We start from the raw sequence: 16,136 nt of genomic DNA on the forward strand, positions 1-16,136 counted from the left end.
CTCAAACTCTTTCATGCTTTCTGAAGAATCTCAGAGACTTTTTAAGGCTTTTTGAAGCTCAGGCACTCTTTTTTTTTTTTTAAAAAGCTTACAGCACCTGGTATTCCCAGGCGGTCTCCCATCCAAGTACTAACCAGGCCCGACCCTGCTTAGCTTCCGAGATCAGACGAGATCGGGCGTGCCCAAGGTGGTATGGCCGTAAGCGAATACTGCTGCCAAAATTGGGCTATTTAAAAGGTTAGACCATTAGTGAAGAAAACTAAGAACAACTTTTGAAAAAACTCAAACTCTTTCATGCTTTCTGAAGAATCTCAGAGACTTTTTAAGGCTTTTTGAAGCTCAGGCACTCTTTTTTTTTTTTTTAAAAGCTTACAGCACCTGGTATTCCCAGGCGGTCTCCCATCCAAGTACTAACCAGGCCCGACCCTGCTTAGCTTCCGAGATCAGACGAGATCGGGCGTGCCCAAGGTGGTATGGCCGTAAGCTAAAACTGCTGCCAAAATTGGGCTATTTAAAAGGTTAGACCATTAGTGAAGAAAACTAAGAACAACTTTTGAAAAAACTCAAGCTCTTTCATGCTTTCTGAAGAATCTCAGAGACTTTTTAAGGCTTTTTGAAGAAGCTCAGGGACTCTTTTTTTTTTTTCTTAAAAAAGCTTACAACACCTAGTATTCCCATGCGGCCTCCCATCCAAGTACTAACCAGGCCTTATTTAAAAGCTTAGACCATTAGTGAAGAAGACTAAGAAGAACTTTTGAAAAAACTCAAACTCTTTCATGCTTTCTGAAGAATCTCAGAGACTTTTTAAGGCTTTTTGAAGCTCAGGCACTCTTTTTTTTTTTTTTTTTTTTTTAAAAGCTTACAGCACCTGGTATTCCCAGGCGGTCTCCCATCCAAGTACTAACCAGGCCCGACCCTGCTTAGCTTCCGAGATCAGACGAGATCGGGCGTGCCCAAGGTGGTATGGCCGTAAGCTAAAACTGCTGCCAAAATTGGGCTATTTAAAAGGTTAGACCATTAGTGAAGAAAACTAAGAACAACTTTTGAAAAAACTCAAGCTCTTTCATGCTTTCTGAAGAATCTCAGAGACTTTTTAAGGCTTTTTGAAGAAGCTCAGGGACTCTTTTCTTTTTTCTTAAAAATTTTTACAACACCTAGTATTCCCATGCGGCCTCCCATCCAAGTACTAACCAGGCCTTATTTAAAAGCTTAGACCATTAGTGAAGAAGACTAAGAAGAACTTTTGAAAAAACTCAAACTCTTTCATGCTTTCTGAAGAATCTCAGAGACTTTTTAAGGCTTTTTGAAGCTCAGGCACTCTTTTTTTTTTTTTTTTTTTTTTAAAAGCTTACAGCACCTGGTATTCCCAGGCGGTCTCCCATCCAAGTACTAACCAGTCCCGACCCTGCTTAGCTTCCGAGATCAGACGAGATCGGGCGTGCCCAAGGTGGTATGGCCGTAAGCGAATACTGCTGCCAAAATTGGGCTATTTAAAAGGTTAGACCATTAGTGAAGAAAACTAAGAACAACTTTTGAAAAAACTCAAACTCTTTCATGCTTTCTGAAGAATCTCAGAGACTTTTTAAGGCTTTTTGAAGCTCAGGCACTCTTTTTTTTTTTTTTAAAAGCTTACAGCACCTGGTATTCCCAGGCGGTCTCCCATCCAAGTACTAACCAGGCCCGACCCTGCTTAGCTTCCGAGATCAGACGAGATCGGGCGTGCCCAAGGTGGTATGGCCGTAAGCTAAAACTGCTGCCAAAATTGGGCTATTTAAAAGGTTAGACCATTAGTGAAGAAAACTAAGAACAACTTTTGAAAAAACTCAAGCTCTTTCATGCTTTCTGAAGAATCTCAGAGACTTTTTAAGGCTTTTTGAAGAAGCTCAGGGACTCTTTTTTTTTTTTCTTAAAAAAGCTTACAACACCTAGTATTCCCATGCGGCCTCCCATCCAAGTACTAACCAGGCCTTATTTAAAAGCTTAGACCATTAGTGAAGAAGACTAAGAAGAACTTTTGAAAAAACTCAAACTCTTTCATGCTTTCTGAAGAATCTCAGAGACTTTTTAAGGCTTTTTGAAGCTCAGGCACTCTTTTTTTTTTTTTTTTTTTTTTAAAAGCTTACAGCACCTGGTATTCCCAGGCGGTCTCCCATCCAAGTACTAACCAGGCCCGACCCTGCTTAGCTTCCGAGATCAGACGAGATCGGGCGTGCCCAAGGTGGTATGGCCGTAAGCTAAAACTGCTGCCAAAATTGGGCTATTTAAAAGGTTAGACCATTAGTGAAGAAAACTAAGAACAACTTTTGAAAAAACTCAAGCTCTTTCATGCTTTCTGAAGAATCTCAGAGACTTTTTAAGGCTTTTTGAAGAAGCTCAGGGACTCTTTTTTTTTTTTCTTAAAAATTTTTACAACACCTAGTATTCCCATGCGGCCTCCCATCCAAGTACTAACCAGGCCTTATTTAAAAGCTTAGACCATTAGTGAAGAAGACTAAGAAGAACTTTTGAAAAAACTCAAACTCTTTCATGCTTTCTGAAGAATCTCAGAGACTTTTTAAGGCTTTTTGAAGCTCAGGCACTCTTTTTTTTTTTTTAAAAAGCTTACAGCACCTGGTATTCCCAGGCGGTCTCCCATCCAAGTACTAACCAGGCCCGACCCTGCTTAGCTTCCGAGATCAGACGAGATCGGGCGTGCCCAAGGTGGTATGGCCGTAAGCGAATACTGCTGCCAAAATTGGGCTATTTAAAAGGTTAGACCATTAGTGAAGAAAACTAAGAACAACTTTTGAAAAAACTCAAACTCTTTCATGCTTTCTGAAGAATCTCAGAGACTTTTTAAGGCTTTTTGAAGCTCAGGCACTCTTTTTTTTTTTTTTAAAAGCTTACAGCACCTGGTATTCCCAGGCGGTCTCCCATCCAAGTACTAACCAGGCCCGACCCTGCTTAGCTTCCGAGATCAGACGAGATCGGGCGTGCCCAAGGTGGTATGGCCGTAAGCTAAAACTGCTGCCAAAATTGGGCTATTTAAAAGGTTAGACCATTAGTGAAGAAAACTAAGAACAACTTTTGAAAAAACTCAAGCTCTTTCATGCTTTCTGAAGAATCTCAGAGACTTTTTAAGGCTTTTTGAAGAAGCTCAGGGACTCTTTTTTTTTTTTCTTAAAAAAGCTTACAACACCTAGTATTCCCATGCGGCCTCCCATCCAAGTACTAACCAGGCCTTATTTAAAAGCTTAGACCATTAGTGAAGAAGACTAAGAAGAACTTTTGAAAAAACTCAAACTCTTTCATGCTTTCTGAAGAATCTCAGAGACTTTTTAAGGCTTTTTGAAGCTCAGGCACTCTTTTTTTTTTTTTTTTTTTTTTAAAAGCTTACAGCACCTGGTATTCCCAGGCGGTCTCCCATCCAAGTACTAACCAGGCCCGACCCTGCTTAGCTTCCGAGATCAGACGAGATCGGGCGTGCCCAAGGTGGTATGGCCGTAAGCTAAAACTGCTGCCAAAATTGGGCTATTTAAAAGGTTAGACCATTAGTGAAGAAAACTAAGAACAACTTTTGAAAAAACTCAAGCTCTTTCATGCTTTCTGAAGAATCTCAGAGACTTTTTAAGGCTTTTTGAAGAAGCTCAGGGACTCTTTTTTTTTTTCTTAAAAATTTTTACAACACCTAGTATTCCCATGCGGCCTCCCATCCAAGTACTAACCAGGCCTTATTTAAAAGCTTAGACCATTAGTGAAGAAGACTAAGAAGAACTTTTGAAAAAACTCAAACTCTTTCATGCTTTCTGAAGAATCTCAGAGACTTTTTAAGGCTTTTTGAAGCTCAGGCACTCTTTTTTTTTTTTTTTTTTTTTTAAAAGCTTACAGCACCTGGTATTCCCAGGCGGTCTCCCATCCAAGTACTAACCAGTCCCGACCCTGCTTAGCTTCCGAGATCAGACGAGATCGGGCGTGCCCAAGGTGGTATGGCCGTAAGCGAATACTGCTGCCAAAATTGGGCTATTTAAAAGGTTAGACCATTAGTGAAGAAAACTAAGAACAACTTTTGAAAAAACTCAAACTCTTTCATGCTTTCTGAAGAATCTCAGAGACTTTTTAAGGCTTTTTGAAGCTCAGGCACTCTTTTTTTTTTTTTTAAAAGCTTACAGCACCTGGTATTCCCAGGCGGTCTCCCATCCAAGTACTAACCAGGCCCGACCCTGCTTAGCTTCCGAGATCAGACGAGATCGGGCGTGCCCAAGGTGGTATGGCCGTAAGCTAAAACTGCTGCCAAAATTGGGCTATTTAAAAGGTTAGACCATTAGTGAAGAAAACTAAGAACAACTTTTGAAAAAACTCAAGCTCTTTCATGCTTTCTGAAGAATCTCAGAGACTTTTTAAGGCTTTTTGAAGAAGCTCAGGGACTCTTTTTTTTTTTTCTTAAAAAAGCTTACAACACCTAGTATTCCCATGCGGCCTCCCATCCAAGTACTAACCAGGCCTTATTTAAAAGCTTAGACCATTAGTGAAGAAGACTAAGAAGAACTTTTGAAAAAACTCAAACTCTTTCATGCTTTCTGAAGAATCTCAGAGACTTTTTAAGGCTTTTTGAAGCTCAGGCACTCTTTTTTTTTTTTTTTTTTTTTTAAAAGCTTACAGCACCTGGTATTCCCAGGCGGTCTCCCATCCAAGTACTAACCAGGCCCGACCCTGCTTAGCTTCCGAGATCAGACGAGATCGGGCGTGCCCAAGGTGGTATGGCCGTAAGCTAAAACTGCTGCCAAAATTGGGCTATTTAAAAGGTTAGACCATTAGTGAAGAAAACTAAGAACAACTTTTGAAAAAACTCAAGCTCTTTCATGCTTTCTGAAGAATCTCAGAGACTTTTTAAGGCTTTTTGAAGAAGCTCAGGGACTCTTTTTTTTTTTTCTTAAAAATTTTTACAACACCTAGTATTCCCATGCGGCCTCCCATCCAAGTACTAACCAGGCCTTATTTAAAAGCTTAGACCATTAGTGAAGAAGACTAAGAAGAACTTTTGAAAAAACTCAAACTCTTTCATGCTTTCTGAAGAATCTCAGAGACTTTTTAAGGCTTTTTGAAGCTCAGGCACTCTTTTTTTTTTTTTTTTTTTTTAAAAGCTTACAGCACCTGGTATTCCCAGGCGGTCTCCCATCCAAGTACTAACCAGTCCCGACCCTGCTTAGCTTCCGAGATCAGACGAGATCGGGCGTGCCCAAGGTGGTATGGCCGTAAGCGAATACTGCTGCCAAAATTGGGCTATTTAAAAGGTTAGACCATTAGTGAAGAAAACTAAGAACAACTTTTGAAAAAACTCAAACTCTTTCATGCTTTCTGAAGAATCTCAGAGACTTTTTAAGGCTTTTTGAAGCTCAGGCACTCTTTTTTTTTTTTTTAAAAGCTTACAGCACCTGGTATTCCCAGGCGGTCTCCCATCCAAGTACTAACCAGGCCCGACCCTGCTTAGCTTCCGAGATCAGACGAGATCGGGCGTGCCCAAGGTGGTATGGCCGTAAGCTAAAACTGCTGCCAAAATTGGGCTATTTAAAAGGTTAGACCATTAGTGAAGAAAACTAAGAACAACTTTTGAAAAAACTCAAGCTCTTTCATGCTTTCTGAAGAATCTCAGAGACTTTTTAAGGCTTTTTGAAGAAGCTCAGGGACTCTTTTTTTTTTTTCTTAAAAAAGCTTACAACACCTAGTATTCCCATGCGGCCTCCCATCCAAGTACTAACCAGGCCTTATTTAAAAGCTTAGACCATTAGTGAAGAAGACTAAGAAGAACTTTTGAAAAAACTCAAACTCTTTCATGCTTTCTGAAGAATCTCAGAGACTTTTTAAGGCTTTTTGAAGCTCAGGCACTCTTTTTTTTTTTTTTTTTTTTTTAAAAGCTTACAGCACCTGGTATTCCCAGGCGGTCTCCCATCCAAGTACTAACCAGGCCCGACCCTGCTTAGCTTCCGAGATCAGACGAGATCGGGCGTGCCCAAGGTGGTATGGCCGTAAGCTAAAACTGCTGCCAAAATTGGGCTATTTAAAAGGTTAGACCATTAGTGAAGAAAACTAAGAACAACTTTTGAAAAAACTCAAGCTCTTTCATGCTTTCTGAAGAATCTCAGAGACTTTTTAAGGCTTTTTGAAGAAGCTCAGGGACTCTTTTTTTTTTTTCTTAAAAATTTTTACAACACCTAGTATTCCCATGCGGCCTCCCATCCAAGTACTAACCAGGCCTTATTTAAAAGCTTAGACCATTAGTGAAGAAGACTAAGAAGAACTTTTGAAAAAACTCAAACTCTTTCATGCTTTCTGAAGAATCTCAGAGACTTTTTAAGGCTTTTTGAAGCTCAGGCACTCTTTTTTTTTTTTTTTTTTTTTAAAAGCTTACAGCACCTGGTATTCCCAGGCGGTCTCCCATCCAAGTACTAACCAGTCCCGACCCTGCTTAGCTTCCGAGATCAGACGAGATCGGGCGTGCCCAAGGTGGTATGGCCGTAAGCGAATACTGCTGCCAAAATTGGGCTATTTAAAAGGTTAGACCATTAGTGAAGAAAACTAAGAACAACTTTTGAAAAAACTCAAACTCTTTCATGCTTTCTGAAGAATCTCAGAGACTTTTTAAGGCTTTTTGAAGCTCAGGCACTCTTTTTTTTTTTTTTAAAAGCTTACAGCACCTGGTATTCCCAGGCGGTCTCCCATCCAAGTACTAACCAGGCCCGACCCTGCTTAGCTTCCGAGATCAGACGAGATCGGGCGTGCCCAAGGTGGTATGGCCGTAAGCTAAAACTGCTGCCAAAATTGGGCTATTTAAAAGGTTAGACCATTAGTGAAGAAAACTAAGAACAACTTTTGAAAAAACTCAAGCTCTTTCATGCTTTCTGAAGAATCTCAGAGACTTTTTAAGGCTTTTTGAAGAAGCTCAGGGACTCTTTTTTTTTTTTCTTAAAAAAGCTTACAACACCTAGTATTCCCATGCGGCCTCCCATCCAAGTACTAACCAGGCCTTATTTAAAAGCTTAGACCATTAGTGAAGAAGACTAAGAAGAACTTTTGAAAAAACTCAAACTCTTTCATGCTTTCTGAAGAATCTCAGAGACTTTTTAAGGCTTTTTGAAGCTCAGGCACTCTTTTTTTTTTTTTTTTTTTTTTAAAAGCTTACAGCACCTGGTATTCCCAGGCGGTCTCCCATCCAAGTACTAACCAGGCCCGACCCTGCTTAGCTTCCGAGATCAGACGAGATCGGGCGTGCCCAAGGTGGTATGGCCGTAAGCTAAAACTGCTGCCAAAATTGGGCTATTTAAAAGGTTAGACCATTAGTGAAGAAAACTAAGAACAACTTTTGAAAAAACTCAAGCTCTTTCATGCTTTCTGAAGAATCTCAGAGACTTTTTAAGGCTTTTTGAAGAAGCTCAGGGACTCTTTTTTTTTTTTCTTAAAAAAGCTTACAACACCTAGTATTCCCATGCGGCCTCCCATCCAAGTACTAACCAGGCCTTATTTAAAAGCTTAGACCATTAGTGAAGAAGACTAAGAAGAACTTTTGAAAAAACTCAAACTCTTTCATGCTTTCTGAAGAATCTCAGAGACTTTTTAAGGCTTTTTGAAGCTCAGGCACTCTTTTTTTTTTTCTTAAAAAAGCTTACAACACCCAGTATTCCCATGCGGCCTCCCATCCAAGTACTAACCAGGCCTTATTTAAAAGCTTAGACCATTAGTGAAGAAGACTAAGAAGAACTTTTGAAAAAACTCAAACTCTTTCATGCTTTCTGAAGAATCTCAGAGACTTTTTAAGGCTTTTTGAAGCTCAGGCACTCTTTTTTTTTTTTTAAAAAGCTTACAGCACCTGGTATTCCCAGGCGGTCTCCCATCCAAGTACTAACCAGGCCCGACCCTGCTTAGCTTCCGAGATCAGACGAGATCGGGCGTGCCCAAGGTGGTATGGCCGTAAGCGAATACTGCTGCCAAAATTGGGCTATTTAAAAGGTTAGACCATTAGTGAAGAAAACTAAGAACAACTTTTGAAAAAACTCAAACTCTTTCATGCTTTCTGAAGAATCTCAGAGACTTTTTAAGGCTTTTTGAAGCTCAGGCACTCTTTTTTTTTTTTTTAAAAGCTTACAGCACCTGGTATTCCCAGGCGGTCTCCCATCCAAGTACTAACCAGGCCCGACCCTGCTTAGCTTCCGAGATCAGACGAGATCGGGCGTGCCCAAGGTGGTATGGCCGTAAGCTAAAACTGCTGCCAAAATTGGGCTATTTAAAAGGTTAGACCATTAGTGAAGAAAACTAAGAACAACTTTTGAAAAAACTCAAGCTCTTTCATGCTTTCTGAAGAATCTCAGAGACTTTTTAAGGCTTTTTGAAGAAGCTCAGGGACTCTTTTTTTTTTTTCTTAAAAAAGCTTACAACACCTAGTATTCCCATGCGGCCTCCCATCCAAGTACTAACCAGGCCTTATTTAAAAGCTTAGACCATTAGTGAAGAAGACTAAGAAGAACTTTTGAAAAAACTCAAACTCTTTCATGCTTTCTGAAGAATCTCAGAGACTTTTTAAGGCTTTTTGAAGCTCAGGCACTCTTTTTTTTTTTCTTAAAAAAGCTTACAACACCCAGTATTCCCATGCGGCCTCCCATCCAAGTACTAACCAGGCCTTATTTAAAAGCTTAGACCATTAGTGAAGAAGACTAAGAAGAACTTTTGAAAAAACTCAAACTCTTTCATGCTTTCTGAAGAATCTCAGAGACTTTTTAAGGCTTTTTGAAGCTCAGGCACTCTTTTTTTTTTTTTAAAAAGCTTACAGCACCTGGTATTCCCAGGCGGTCTCCCATCCAAGTACTAACCAGGCCCGACCCTGCTTAGCTTCCGAGATCAGACGAGATCGGGCGTGCCCAAGGTGGTATGGCCGTAAGCGAATACTGCTGCCAAAATTGGGCTATTTAAAAGGTTAGACCATTAGTGAAGAAAACTAAGAACAACTTTTGAAAAAACTCAAACTCTTTCATGCTTTCTGAAGAATCTCAGAGACTTTTTAAGGCTTTTTGAAGCTCAGGCACTCTTTTTTTTTTTTTTAAAAGCTTACAGCACCTGGTATTCCCAGGCGGTCTCCCATCCAAGTACTAACCAGGCCCGACCCTGCTTAGCTTCCGAGATCAGACGAGATCGGGCGTGCCCAAGGTGGTATGGCCGTAAGCTAAAACTGCTGCCAAAATTGGGCTATTTAAAAGGTTAGACCATTAGTGAAGAAAACTAAGAACAACTTTTGAAAAAACTCAAGCTCTTTCATGCTTTCTGAAGAATCTCAGAGACTTTTTAAGGCTTTTTGAAGAAGCTCAGGGACTCTTTTTTTTTTTTCTTAAAAAAGCTTACAACACCTAGTATTCCCATGCGGCCTCCCATCCAAGTACTAACCAGGCCTTATTTAAAAGCTTAGACCATTAGTGAAGAAGACTAAGAAGAACTTTTGAAAAAACTCAAACTCTTTCATGCTTTCTGAAGAATCTCAGAGACTTTTTAAGGCTTTTTGAAGCTCAGGCACTCTTTTTTTTTTTCTTAAAAAAGCTTACAACACCCAGTATTCCCATGCGGCCTCCCATCCAAGTACTAACCAGGCCTTATTTAAAAGCTTAGACCATTAGTGAAGAAGACTAAGAAGAACTTTTGAAAAAACTCAAACTCTTTCATGCTTTCTGAAGAATCTCAGAGACTTTTTAAGGCTTTTTGAAGCTCAGGCACTCTTTTTTTTTTTTTAAAAAGCTTACAGCACCTGGTATTCCCAGGCGGTCTCCCATCCAAGTACTAACCAGGCCCGACCCTGCTTAGCTTCCGAGATCAGACGAGATCGGGCGTGCCCAAGGTGGTATGGCCGTAAGCGAATACTGCTGCCAAAATTGGGCTATTTAAAAGGTTAGACCATTAGTGAAGAAAACTAAGAACAACTTTTGAAAAAACTCAAACTCTTTCATGCTTTCTGAAGAATCTCAGAGACTTTTTAAGGCTTTTTGAAGCTCAGGCACTCTTTTTTTTTTTTTTAAAAGCTTACAGCACCTGGTATTCCCAGGCGGTCTCCCATCCAAGTACTAACCAGGCCCGACCCTGCTTAGCTTCCGAGATCAGACGAGATCGGGCGTGCCCAAGGTGGTATGGCCGTAAGCTAAAACTGCTGCCAAAATTGGGCTATTTAAAAGGTTAGACCATTAGTGAAGAAAACTAAGAACAACTTTTGAAAAAACTCAAGCTCTTTCATGCTTTCTGAAGAATCTCAGAGACTTTTTAAGGCTTTTTGAAGAAGCTCAGGGACTCTTTTTTTTTTTTCTTAAAAAAGCTTACAACACCTAGTATTCCCATGCGGCCTCCCATCCAAGTACTAACCAGGCCTTATTTAAAAGCTTAGACCATTAGTGAAGAAGACTAAGAAGAACTTTTGAAAAAACTCAAACTCTTTCATGCTTTCTGAAGAATCTCAGAGACTTTTTAAGGCTTTTTGAAGCTCAGGCACTCTTTTTTTTTTTTTTTTTTTTTTTAAAAGCTTACAGCACCTGGTATTCCCAGGCGGTCTCCCATCCAAGTACTAACCAGGCCCGACCCTGCTTAGCTTCCGAGATCAGACGAGATCGGGCGTGCCCAAGGTGGTATGGCCGTAAGCTAAAACTGCTGCCAAAATTGGGCTATTTAAAAGGTTAGACCATTTGTGAAGAAAACTAAGAACAACTTTTGAAAAAACTCAAGCTCTTTCATGCTTTCTGAAGAATCTCAGAGACTTTTTAAGGCTTTTTGAAGAAGCTCAGGGACTCTTTTTTTTTTTTCTTAAAAAAGCTTACAACACCTAGTATTCCCATGCGGCCTCCCATCCAAGTACTAACCAGGCCTTATTTAAAAGCTTAGACCATTAGTGAAGAAGACTAAGAAGAACTTTTGAAAAAACTCAAACTCTTTCATGCTTTCTGAAGAATCTCAGAGACTTTTTAAGGCTTTTTGAAGCTCAGGCACTCTTTTTTTTTTTTTTTTTTTTTTTAAAAGCTTACAGCACCTGGTATTCCCAGGCGGTCTCCCATCCAAGTACTAACCAGGCCCGACCCTGCTTAGCTTCCGAGATCAGACGAGATCGGGCGTGCCCAAGGTGGTATGGCCGTAAGCTAAAACTGCTGCCAAAATTGGGCTATTTAAAAGGTTAGACCATTAGTGAAGAAAACTAAGAACAACTTTTGAAAAAACTCAAGCTCTTTCATGCTTTCTGAAGAATCTCAGAGACTTTTTAAGGCTTTTTGAAGAAGCTCAGGGACTCTTTTTTTTTTTTCTTAAAAAAGCTTACAACACCTAGTATTCCCATGCGGCCTCCCATCCAAGTACTAACCAGGCCTTATTTAAAAGCTTAGACCATTAGTGAAGAAGACTAAGAAGAACTTTTGAAAAAACTCAAACTCTTTCATGCTTTCTGAAGAATCTCAGAGACTTTTTAAGGCTTTTTGAAGCTCAGGCACTCTTTTTTTTTTTTTTTTTTTTTTAAAAGCTTACAGCACCTGGTATTCCCAGGCGGTCTCCCATCCAAGTACTAACCAGGCCCGACCCTGCTTAGCTTCCGAGATCAGACGAGATCGGGCGTGCCCAAGGTGGTATGGCCGTAAGCTAAAACTGCTGCCAAAATTGGGCTATTTAAAAGGTTAGACCATTAGTGAAGAAAACTAAGAACAACTTTTGAAAAAACTCAAGCTCTTTCATGCTTTCTGAAGAATCTCAGAGACTTTTTAAGGCTTTTTGAAGAAGCTCAGGGACTCTTTTCTTTTTTCTTAAAAATTTTTACAACACCTAGTATTCCCATGCGGCCTCCCATCCAAGTACTAACCAGGCCTTATTTAAAAGCTTAGACCATTAGTGAAGAAGACTAAGAAGAACTTTTGAAAAAACTCAAACTCTTTCATGCTTTCTGAAGAATCTCAGAGACTTTTTAAGGCTTTTTGAAGCTCAGGCACTCTTTTTTTTTTTTTTTTTTTTTTAAAAGCTTACAGCACCTGGTATTCCCAGGCGGTCTCCCATCCAAGTACTAACCAGTCCCGACCCTGCTTAGCTTCCGAGATCAGACGAGATCGGGCGTGCCCAAGGTGGTATGGCCGTAAGCGAATACTGCTGCCAAAATTGGGCTATTTAAAAGGTTAGACCATTAGTGAAGAAAACTAAGAACAACTTTTGAAAAAACTCAAACTCTTTCATGCTTTCTGAAGAATCTCAGAGACTTTTTAAGGCTTTTTGAAGCTCAGGCACTCTTTTTTTTTTTTTTAAAAGCTTACAGCACCTGGTATTCCCAGGCGGTCTCCCATCCAAGTACTAACCAGGCCCGACCCTGCTTAGCTTCCGAGATCAGACGAGATCGGGCGTGCCCAAGGTGGTATGGCCGTAAGCTAAAACTGCTGCCAAAATTGGGCTATTTAAAAGGTTAGACCATTAGTGAAGAAAACTAAGAACAACTTTTGAAAAAACTCAAGCTCTTTCATGCTTTCTGAAGAATCTCAGAGACTTTTTAAGGCTTTTTGAAGAAGCTCAGGGACTCTTTTTTTTTTTTCTTAAAAAAGCTTACAACACCTAGTATTCCCATGCGGCCTCCCATCCAAGTACTAACCAGGCCTTATTTAAAAGCTTAGACCATTAGTGAAGAAGACTAAGAAGAACTTTTGAAAAAACTCAAACTCTTTCATGCTTTCTGAAGAATCTCAGAGACTTTTTAAGGCTTTTTGAAGCTCAGGCACTCTTTTTTTTTTTTTTTTTTTTTTAAAAGCTTACAGCACCTGGTATTCCCAGGCGGTCTCCCATCCAAGTACTAACCAGGCCCGACCCTGCTTAGCTTCCGAGATCAGACGAGATCGGGCGTGCCCAAGGTGGTATGGCCGTAAGCTAAAACTGCTGCCAAAATTGGGCTATTTAAAAGGTTAGACCATTAGTGAAGAAAACTAAGAACAACTTTTGAAAAAACTCAAGCTCTTTCATGCTTTCTGAAGAATCTCAGAGACTTTTTAAGGCTTTTTGAAGAAGCTCAGGGACTCTTTTTTTTTTTTCTTAAAAATTTTTACAACACCTAGTATTCCCATGCGGCCTCCCATCCAAGTACTAACCAGGCCTTATTTAAAAGCTTAGACCATTAGTGAAGAAGACTAAGAAGAACTTTTGAAAAAACTCAAACTCTTTCATGCTTTCTGAAGAATCTCAGAGACTTTTTAAGGCTTTTTGAAGCTCAGGCACTCTTTTTTTTTTTTTTTTTTTTTAAAAGCTTACAGCACCTGGTATTCCCAGGCGGTCTCCCATCCAAGTACTAACCAGTCCCGACCCTGCTTAGCTTCCGAGATCAGACGAGATCGGGCGTGCCCAAGGTGGTATGGCCGTAAGCGAATACTGCTGCCAAAATTGGGCTATTTAAAAGGTTAGACCATTAGTGAAGAAAACTAAGAACAACTTTTGAAAAAACTCAAACTCTTTCATGCTTTCTGAAGAATCTCAGAGACTTTTTAAGGCTTTTTGAAGCTCAGGCACTCTTTTTTTTTTTTTTAAAAGCTTACAGCACCTGGTATTCCCAGGCGGTCTCCCATCCAAGTACTAACCAGGCCCGACCCTGCTTAGCTTCCGAGATCAGACGAGATCGGGCGTGCCCAAGGTGGTATGGCCGTAAGCGAATACTGCTGCCAAAATTGGGCTATTTAAAAGGTTAGACCATTAGTGAAGAAAACTAAGAACAACTTTTGAAAAAACTCAAACTCTTTCATGCTTTCTGAAGAATCTCAGAGACTTTTTAAGGCTTTTTGAAGCTCAGGCACTCTTTTTTTTTTTTTTAAAAGCTTACAGCACCTGGTATTCCCAGGCGGTCTCCCATCCAAGTACTAACCAGGCCCGACCCTGCTTAGCTTCCGAGATCAGACGAGATCGGGCGTGCCCAAGGTGGTATGGCCGTAAGCTAAAACTGCTGCCAAAATTGGGCTATTTAAAAGGTTAGACCATTAGTGAAGAAAACTAAGAACAACTTTTGAAAAAACTCAAGCTCTTTCATGCTTTCTGAAGAATCTCAGAGACTTTTTAAGGCTTTTTGAAGAAGCTCAGGGACTCTTTTTTTTTTTCTTAAAAATTTTTACAACACCTAGTATTCCCATGCGGCCTCCCATCCAAGTACTAACCAGGCCTTATTTAAAAGCTTAGACCATTAGTGAAGAAGACTAAGAAGAACTTTTGAAAAAACTCAAACTCTTTCATGCTTTCTGAAGAATCTCAGAGACTTTTTAAGGCTTTTTGAAGCTCAGGCACTCTTTTTTTTTTTTTTTTTTTTTTAAAAGCTTACAGCACCTGGTATTCCCAGGCGGTCTCCCATCCAAGTACTAACCAGTCCCGACCCTGCTTAGCTTCCGAGATCAGACGAGATCGGGCGTGCCCAAGGTGGTATGGCCGTAAGCGAATACTGCTGCCAAAATTGGGCTATTTAAAAGGTTAGACCATTAGTGAAGAAAACTAAGAACAACTTTTGAAAAAACTCAAACTCTTTCATGCTTTCTGAAGAATCTCAGAGACTTTTTAAGGCTTTTTGAAGCTCAGGCACTCTTTTTTTTTTTTTTAAAAGCTTACAGCACCTGGTATTCCCAGGCGGTCTCCCATCCAAGTACTAACCAGGCCCGACCCTGCTTAGCTTCCGAGATCAGACGAGATCGGGCGTGCCCAAGGTGGTATGGCCGTAAGCTAAAACTGCTGCCAAAATTGGGCTATTTAAAAGGTTAGACCATTAGTGAAGAAAACTAAGAACAACTTTTGAAAAAACTCAAGCTCTTTCATGCTTTCTGAAGAATCTCAGAGACTTTTTAAGGCTTTTTGAAGAAGCTCAGGGACTCTTTTTTTTTTTTCTTAAAAAAGCTTACAACACCTAGTATTCCCATGCGGCCTCCCATCCAAGTACTAACCAGGCCTTATTTAAAAGCTTAGACCATTAGTGAAGAAGACTAAGAAGAACTTTTGAAAAAACTCAAACTCTTTCATGCTTTCTGAAGAATCTCAGAGACTTTTTAAGGCTTTTTGAAGCTCAGGCACTCTTTTTTTTTTTTTTTTTTTTTTAAAAGCTTACAGCACCTGGTATTCCCAGGCGGTCTCCCATCCAAGTACTAACCAGGCCCGACCCTGCTTAGCTTCCGAGATCAGACGAGATCGGGCGTGCCCAAGGTGGTATGGCCGTAAGCTAAAACTGCTGCCAAAATTGGGCTATTTAAAAGGTTAGACCATTAGTGAAGAAAACTAAGAACAACTTTTGAAAAAACTCAAGCTCTTTCATGCTTTCTGAAGAATCTCAGAGACTTTTTAAGGCTTTTTGAAGAAGCTCAGGGACTCTTTTTTTTTTTTCTTAAAAATTTTTACAACACCTAGTATTCCCATGCGGCCTCCCATCCAAGTACTAACCAGGCCTTATTTAAAAGCTTAGACCATTAGTGAAGAAGACTAAGAAGAACTTTTGAAAAAACTCAAACTCTTTCATGCTTTCTGAAGAATCTCAGAGACTTTTTAAGGCTTTTTGAAGCTCAGGCACTCTTTTTTTTTTTTTTTTTTTTTAAAAGCTTACAGCACCTGGTATTCCCAGGCGGTCTCCCATCCAAGTACTAACCAGTCCCGACCCTGCTTAGCTTCCGAGATCAGACGAGATCGGGCGTGCCCAAGGTGGTATGGCCGTAAGCGAATACTGCTGCCAAAATTGGGCTATTTAAAAGGTTAGACCATTAGTGAAGAAAACTAAGAACAACTTTTGAAAAAACTCAAACTCTTTCATGCTTTCTGAAGAATCTCAGAGACTTTTTAAGGCTTTTTGAAGCTCAGGCACTCTTTTTTTTTTTTTTAAAAGCTTACAGCACCTGGTATTCCCAGGCGGTCTCCCATCCAAGTACTAACCAGGCCCGACCCTGCTTAGCTTCCGAGATCAGACGAGATCGGGCGTGCCCAAGGTGGTATGGCCGTAAGCTAAAACTGCTGCCAAAATTGGGCTATTTAAAAGGTTAGACCATTAGTGAAGAAAACTAAGAACAACTTTTGAAAAAACTCAAGCTCTTTCATGCTTTCTGAAGAATCTCAGAGACTTTTTAAGGCTTTTTGAAGAAGCTCAGGGACTCTTTTTTTTTTTTCTTAAAAAAGCTTAC

At 40.1% G+C, this 16,136-nt stretch overlaps 38 non-coding genes across 38 annotated transcripts; all 38 read right to left on the reverse strand.

Moving 5' to 3' along the window:
* Window positions 1-85: 85 nt before the first annotated feature.
* LOC143703605 (5S ribosomal RNA) lies at window positions 86-204 on the reverse strand. The gene has a single exon (XR_013191206.1). It is a non-coding gene; the product is annotated as a 5S ribosomal RNA (ribosomal RNA).
* A 162-nt stretch (window positions 205-366) lies between these two features.
* LOC143703606 (5S ribosomal RNA) lies at window positions 367-485 on the reverse strand. The gene has a single exon (XR_013191207.1). It is a non-coding gene; the product is annotated as a 5S ribosomal RNA (ribosomal RNA).
* Window positions 486-856: 371 nt separating this feature from the next.
* LOC143703607 (5S ribosomal RNA) lies at window positions 857-975 on the reverse strand. Its single transcript, XR_013191208.1, has one exon. It is a non-coding gene; the product is annotated as a 5S ribosomal RNA (ribosomal RNA).
* Window positions 976-1,345: 370 nt separating this feature from the next.
* Window positions 1,346-1,464, reverse strand: LOC143703820 (5S ribosomal RNA). The gene has a single exon (XR_013191413.1). It is a non-coding gene; the product is annotated as a 5S ribosomal RNA (ribosomal RNA).
* A 162-nt stretch (window positions 1,465-1,626) lies between these two features.
* On the reverse strand, window positions 1,627-1,745 carry LOC143703608 (5S ribosomal RNA). The gene has a single exon (XR_013191209.1). It is a non-coding gene; the product is annotated as a 5S ribosomal RNA (ribosomal RNA).
* A 371-nt stretch (window positions 1,746-2,116) lies between these two features.
* On the reverse strand, window positions 2,117-2,235 carry LOC143703609 (5S ribosomal RNA). Its single transcript, XR_013191210.1, has one exon. It is a non-coding gene; the product is annotated as a 5S ribosomal RNA (ribosomal RNA).
* Window positions 2,236-2,598: 363 nt separating this feature from the next.
* LOC143703610 (5S ribosomal RNA) lies at window positions 2,599-2,717 on the reverse strand. Its single transcript, XR_013191211.1, has one exon. It is a non-coding gene; the product is annotated as a 5S ribosomal RNA (ribosomal RNA).
* Window positions 2,718-2,879: 162 nt separating this feature from the next.
* On the reverse strand, window positions 2,880-2,998 carry LOC143703612 (5S ribosomal RNA). Its single transcript, XR_013191213.1, has one exon. It is a non-coding gene; the product is annotated as a 5S ribosomal RNA (ribosomal RNA).
* A 371-nt stretch (window positions 2,999-3,369) lies between these two features.
* LOC143703613 (5S ribosomal RNA) lies at window positions 3,370-3,488 on the reverse strand. Its single transcript, XR_013191214.1, has one exon. It is a non-coding gene; the product is annotated as a 5S ribosomal RNA (ribosomal RNA).
* Window positions 3,489-3,858: 370 nt separating this feature from the next.
* On the reverse strand, window positions 3,859-3,977 carry LOC143703821 (5S ribosomal RNA). The gene has a single exon (XR_013191414.1). It is a non-coding gene; the product is annotated as a 5S ribosomal RNA (ribosomal RNA).
* Window positions 3,978-4,139: 162 nt separating this feature from the next.
* On the reverse strand, window positions 4,140-4,258 carry LOC143703614 (5S ribosomal RNA). Its single transcript, XR_013191215.1, has one exon. It is a non-coding gene; the product is annotated as a 5S ribosomal RNA (ribosomal RNA).
* Window positions 4,259-4,629: 371 nt separating this feature from the next.
* LOC143703615 (5S ribosomal RNA) lies at window positions 4,630-4,748 on the reverse strand. The gene has a single exon (XR_013191216.1). It is a non-coding gene; the product is annotated as a 5S ribosomal RNA (ribosomal RNA).
* Window positions 4,749-5,118: 370 nt separating this feature from the next.
* On the reverse strand, window positions 5,119-5,237 carry LOC143703822 (5S ribosomal RNA). Its single transcript, XR_013191415.1, has one exon. It is a non-coding gene; the product is annotated as a 5S ribosomal RNA (ribosomal RNA).
* Window positions 5,238-5,399: 162 nt separating this feature from the next.
* Window positions 5,400-5,518, reverse strand: LOC143703616 (5S ribosomal RNA). The gene has a single exon (XR_013191217.1). It is a non-coding gene; the product is annotated as a 5S ribosomal RNA (ribosomal RNA).
* A 371-nt stretch (window positions 5,519-5,889) lies between these two features.
* On the reverse strand, window positions 5,890-6,008 carry LOC143703618 (5S ribosomal RNA). The gene has a single exon (XR_013191218.1). It is a non-coding gene; the product is annotated as a 5S ribosomal RNA (ribosomal RNA).
* A 370-nt stretch (window positions 6,009-6,378) lies between these two features.
* On the reverse strand, window positions 6,379-6,497 carry LOC143703823 (5S ribosomal RNA). The gene has a single exon (XR_013191416.1). It is a non-coding gene; the product is annotated as a 5S ribosomal RNA (ribosomal RNA).
* A 162-nt stretch (window positions 6,498-6,659) lies between these two features.
* Window positions 6,660-6,778, reverse strand: LOC143703619 (5S ribosomal RNA). Its single transcript, XR_013191219.1, has one exon. It is a non-coding gene; the product is annotated as a 5S ribosomal RNA (ribosomal RNA).
* Window positions 6,779-7,149: 371 nt separating this feature from the next.
* Window positions 7,150-7,268, reverse strand: LOC143703620 (5S ribosomal RNA). Its single transcript, XR_013191220.1, has one exon. It is a non-coding gene; the product is annotated as a 5S ribosomal RNA (ribosomal RNA).
* Window positions 7,269-7,828: 560 nt separating this feature from the next.
* LOC143703621 (5S ribosomal RNA) lies at window positions 7,829-7,947 on the reverse strand. Its single transcript, XR_013191221.1, has one exon. It is a non-coding gene; the product is annotated as a 5S ribosomal RNA (ribosomal RNA).
* Window positions 7,948-8,109: 162 nt separating this feature from the next.
* On the reverse strand, window positions 8,110-8,228 carry LOC143703622 (5S ribosomal RNA). The gene has a single exon (XR_013191222.1). It is a non-coding gene; the product is annotated as a 5S ribosomal RNA (ribosomal RNA).
* A 560-nt stretch (window positions 8,229-8,788) lies between these two features.
* LOC143703624 (5S ribosomal RNA) lies at window positions 8,789-8,907 on the reverse strand. The gene has a single exon (XR_013191224.1). It is a non-coding gene; the product is annotated as a 5S ribosomal RNA (ribosomal RNA).
* Window positions 8,908-9,069: 162 nt separating this feature from the next.
* Window positions 9,070-9,188, reverse strand: LOC143703625 (5S ribosomal RNA). The gene has a single exon (XR_013191225.1). It is a non-coding gene; the product is annotated as a 5S ribosomal RNA (ribosomal RNA).
* A 560-nt stretch (window positions 9,189-9,748) lies between these two features.
* Window positions 9,749-9,867, reverse strand: LOC143703626 (5S ribosomal RNA). Its single transcript, XR_013191226.1, has one exon. It is a non-coding gene; the product is annotated as a 5S ribosomal RNA (ribosomal RNA).
* Window positions 9,868-10,029: 162 nt separating this feature from the next.
* LOC143703627 (5S ribosomal RNA) lies at window positions 10,030-10,148 on the reverse strand. The gene has a single exon (XR_013191227.1). It is a non-coding gene; the product is annotated as a 5S ribosomal RNA (ribosomal RNA).
* A 372-nt stretch (window positions 10,149-10,520) lies between these two features.
* On the reverse strand, window positions 10,521-10,639 carry LOC143703628 (5S ribosomal RNA). Its single transcript, XR_013191228.1, has one exon. It is a non-coding gene; the product is annotated as a 5S ribosomal RNA (ribosomal RNA).
* A 372-nt stretch (window positions 10,640-11,011) lies between these two features.
* Window positions 11,012-11,130, reverse strand: LOC143703629 (5S ribosomal RNA). The gene has a single exon (XR_013191229.1). It is a non-coding gene; the product is annotated as a 5S ribosomal RNA (ribosomal RNA).
* Window positions 11,131-11,501: 371 nt separating this feature from the next.
* On the reverse strand, window positions 11,502-11,620 carry LOC143703630 (5S ribosomal RNA). The gene has a single exon (XR_013191230.1). It is a non-coding gene; the product is annotated as a 5S ribosomal RNA (ribosomal RNA).
* A 370-nt stretch (window positions 11,621-11,990) lies between these two features.
* Window positions 11,991-12,109, reverse strand: LOC143703824 (5S ribosomal RNA). Its single transcript, XR_013191417.1, has one exon. It is a non-coding gene; the product is annotated as a 5S ribosomal RNA (ribosomal RNA).
* A 162-nt stretch (window positions 12,110-12,271) lies between these two features.
* LOC143703631 (5S ribosomal RNA) lies at window positions 12,272-12,390 on the reverse strand. Its single transcript, XR_013191231.1, has one exon. It is a non-coding gene; the product is annotated as a 5S ribosomal RNA (ribosomal RNA).
* A 371-nt stretch (window positions 12,391-12,761) lies between these two features.
* On the reverse strand, window positions 12,762-12,880 carry LOC143703632 (5S ribosomal RNA). The gene has a single exon (XR_013191232.1). It is a non-coding gene; the product is annotated as a 5S ribosomal RNA (ribosomal RNA).
* Window positions 12,881-13,250: 370 nt separating this feature from the next.
* On the reverse strand, window positions 13,251-13,369 carry LOC143703825 (5S ribosomal RNA). Its single transcript, XR_013191418.1, has one exon. It is a non-coding gene; the product is annotated as a 5S ribosomal RNA (ribosomal RNA).
* A 162-nt stretch (window positions 13,370-13,531) lies between these two features.
* LOC143703633 (5S ribosomal RNA) lies at window positions 13,532-13,650 on the reverse strand. Its single transcript, XR_013191233.1, has one exon. It is a non-coding gene; the product is annotated as a 5S ribosomal RNA (ribosomal RNA).
* A 162-nt stretch (window positions 13,651-13,812) lies between these two features.
* Window positions 13,813-13,931, reverse strand: LOC143703635 (5S ribosomal RNA). Its single transcript, XR_013191235.1, has one exon. It is a non-coding gene; the product is annotated as a 5S ribosomal RNA (ribosomal RNA).
* Window positions 13,932-14,301: 370 nt separating this feature from the next.
* Window positions 14,302-14,420, reverse strand: LOC143703826 (5S ribosomal RNA). Its single transcript, XR_013191419.1, has one exon. It is a non-coding gene; the product is annotated as a 5S ribosomal RNA (ribosomal RNA).
* A 162-nt stretch (window positions 14,421-14,582) lies between these two features.
* On the reverse strand, window positions 14,583-14,701 carry LOC143703636 (5S ribosomal RNA). Its single transcript, XR_013191236.1, has one exon. It is a non-coding gene; the product is annotated as a 5S ribosomal RNA (ribosomal RNA).
* A 371-nt stretch (window positions 14,702-15,072) lies between these two features.
* Window positions 15,073-15,191, reverse strand: LOC143703637 (5S ribosomal RNA). The gene has a single exon (XR_013191237.1). It is a non-coding gene; the product is annotated as a 5S ribosomal RNA (ribosomal RNA).
* A 370-nt stretch (window positions 15,192-15,561) lies between these two features.
* On the reverse strand, window positions 15,562-15,680 carry LOC143703827 (5S ribosomal RNA). Its single transcript, XR_013191420.1, has one exon. It is a non-coding gene; the product is annotated as a 5S ribosomal RNA (ribosomal RNA).
* A 162-nt stretch (window positions 15,681-15,842) lies between these two features.
* On the reverse strand, window positions 15,843-15,961 carry LOC143703638 (5S ribosomal RNA). Its single transcript, XR_013191238.1, has one exon. It is a non-coding gene; the product is annotated as a 5S ribosomal RNA (ribosomal RNA).
* Window positions 15,962-16,136: the final 175 nt, after the last annotated feature.

The sequence above is a fragment of the Siphateles boraxobius genome, unplaced genomic scaffold, assembly GCF_051911475.1.
Source record: "Siphateles boraxobius isolate OS27281-9 unplaced genomic scaffold, OSU_SipBor_1 389, whole genome shotgun sequence".
Classification (NCBI taxonomy): Eukaryota; Metazoa; Chordata; class Actinopteri; order Cypriniformes; family Leuciscidae; genus Siphateles; species Siphateles boraxobius.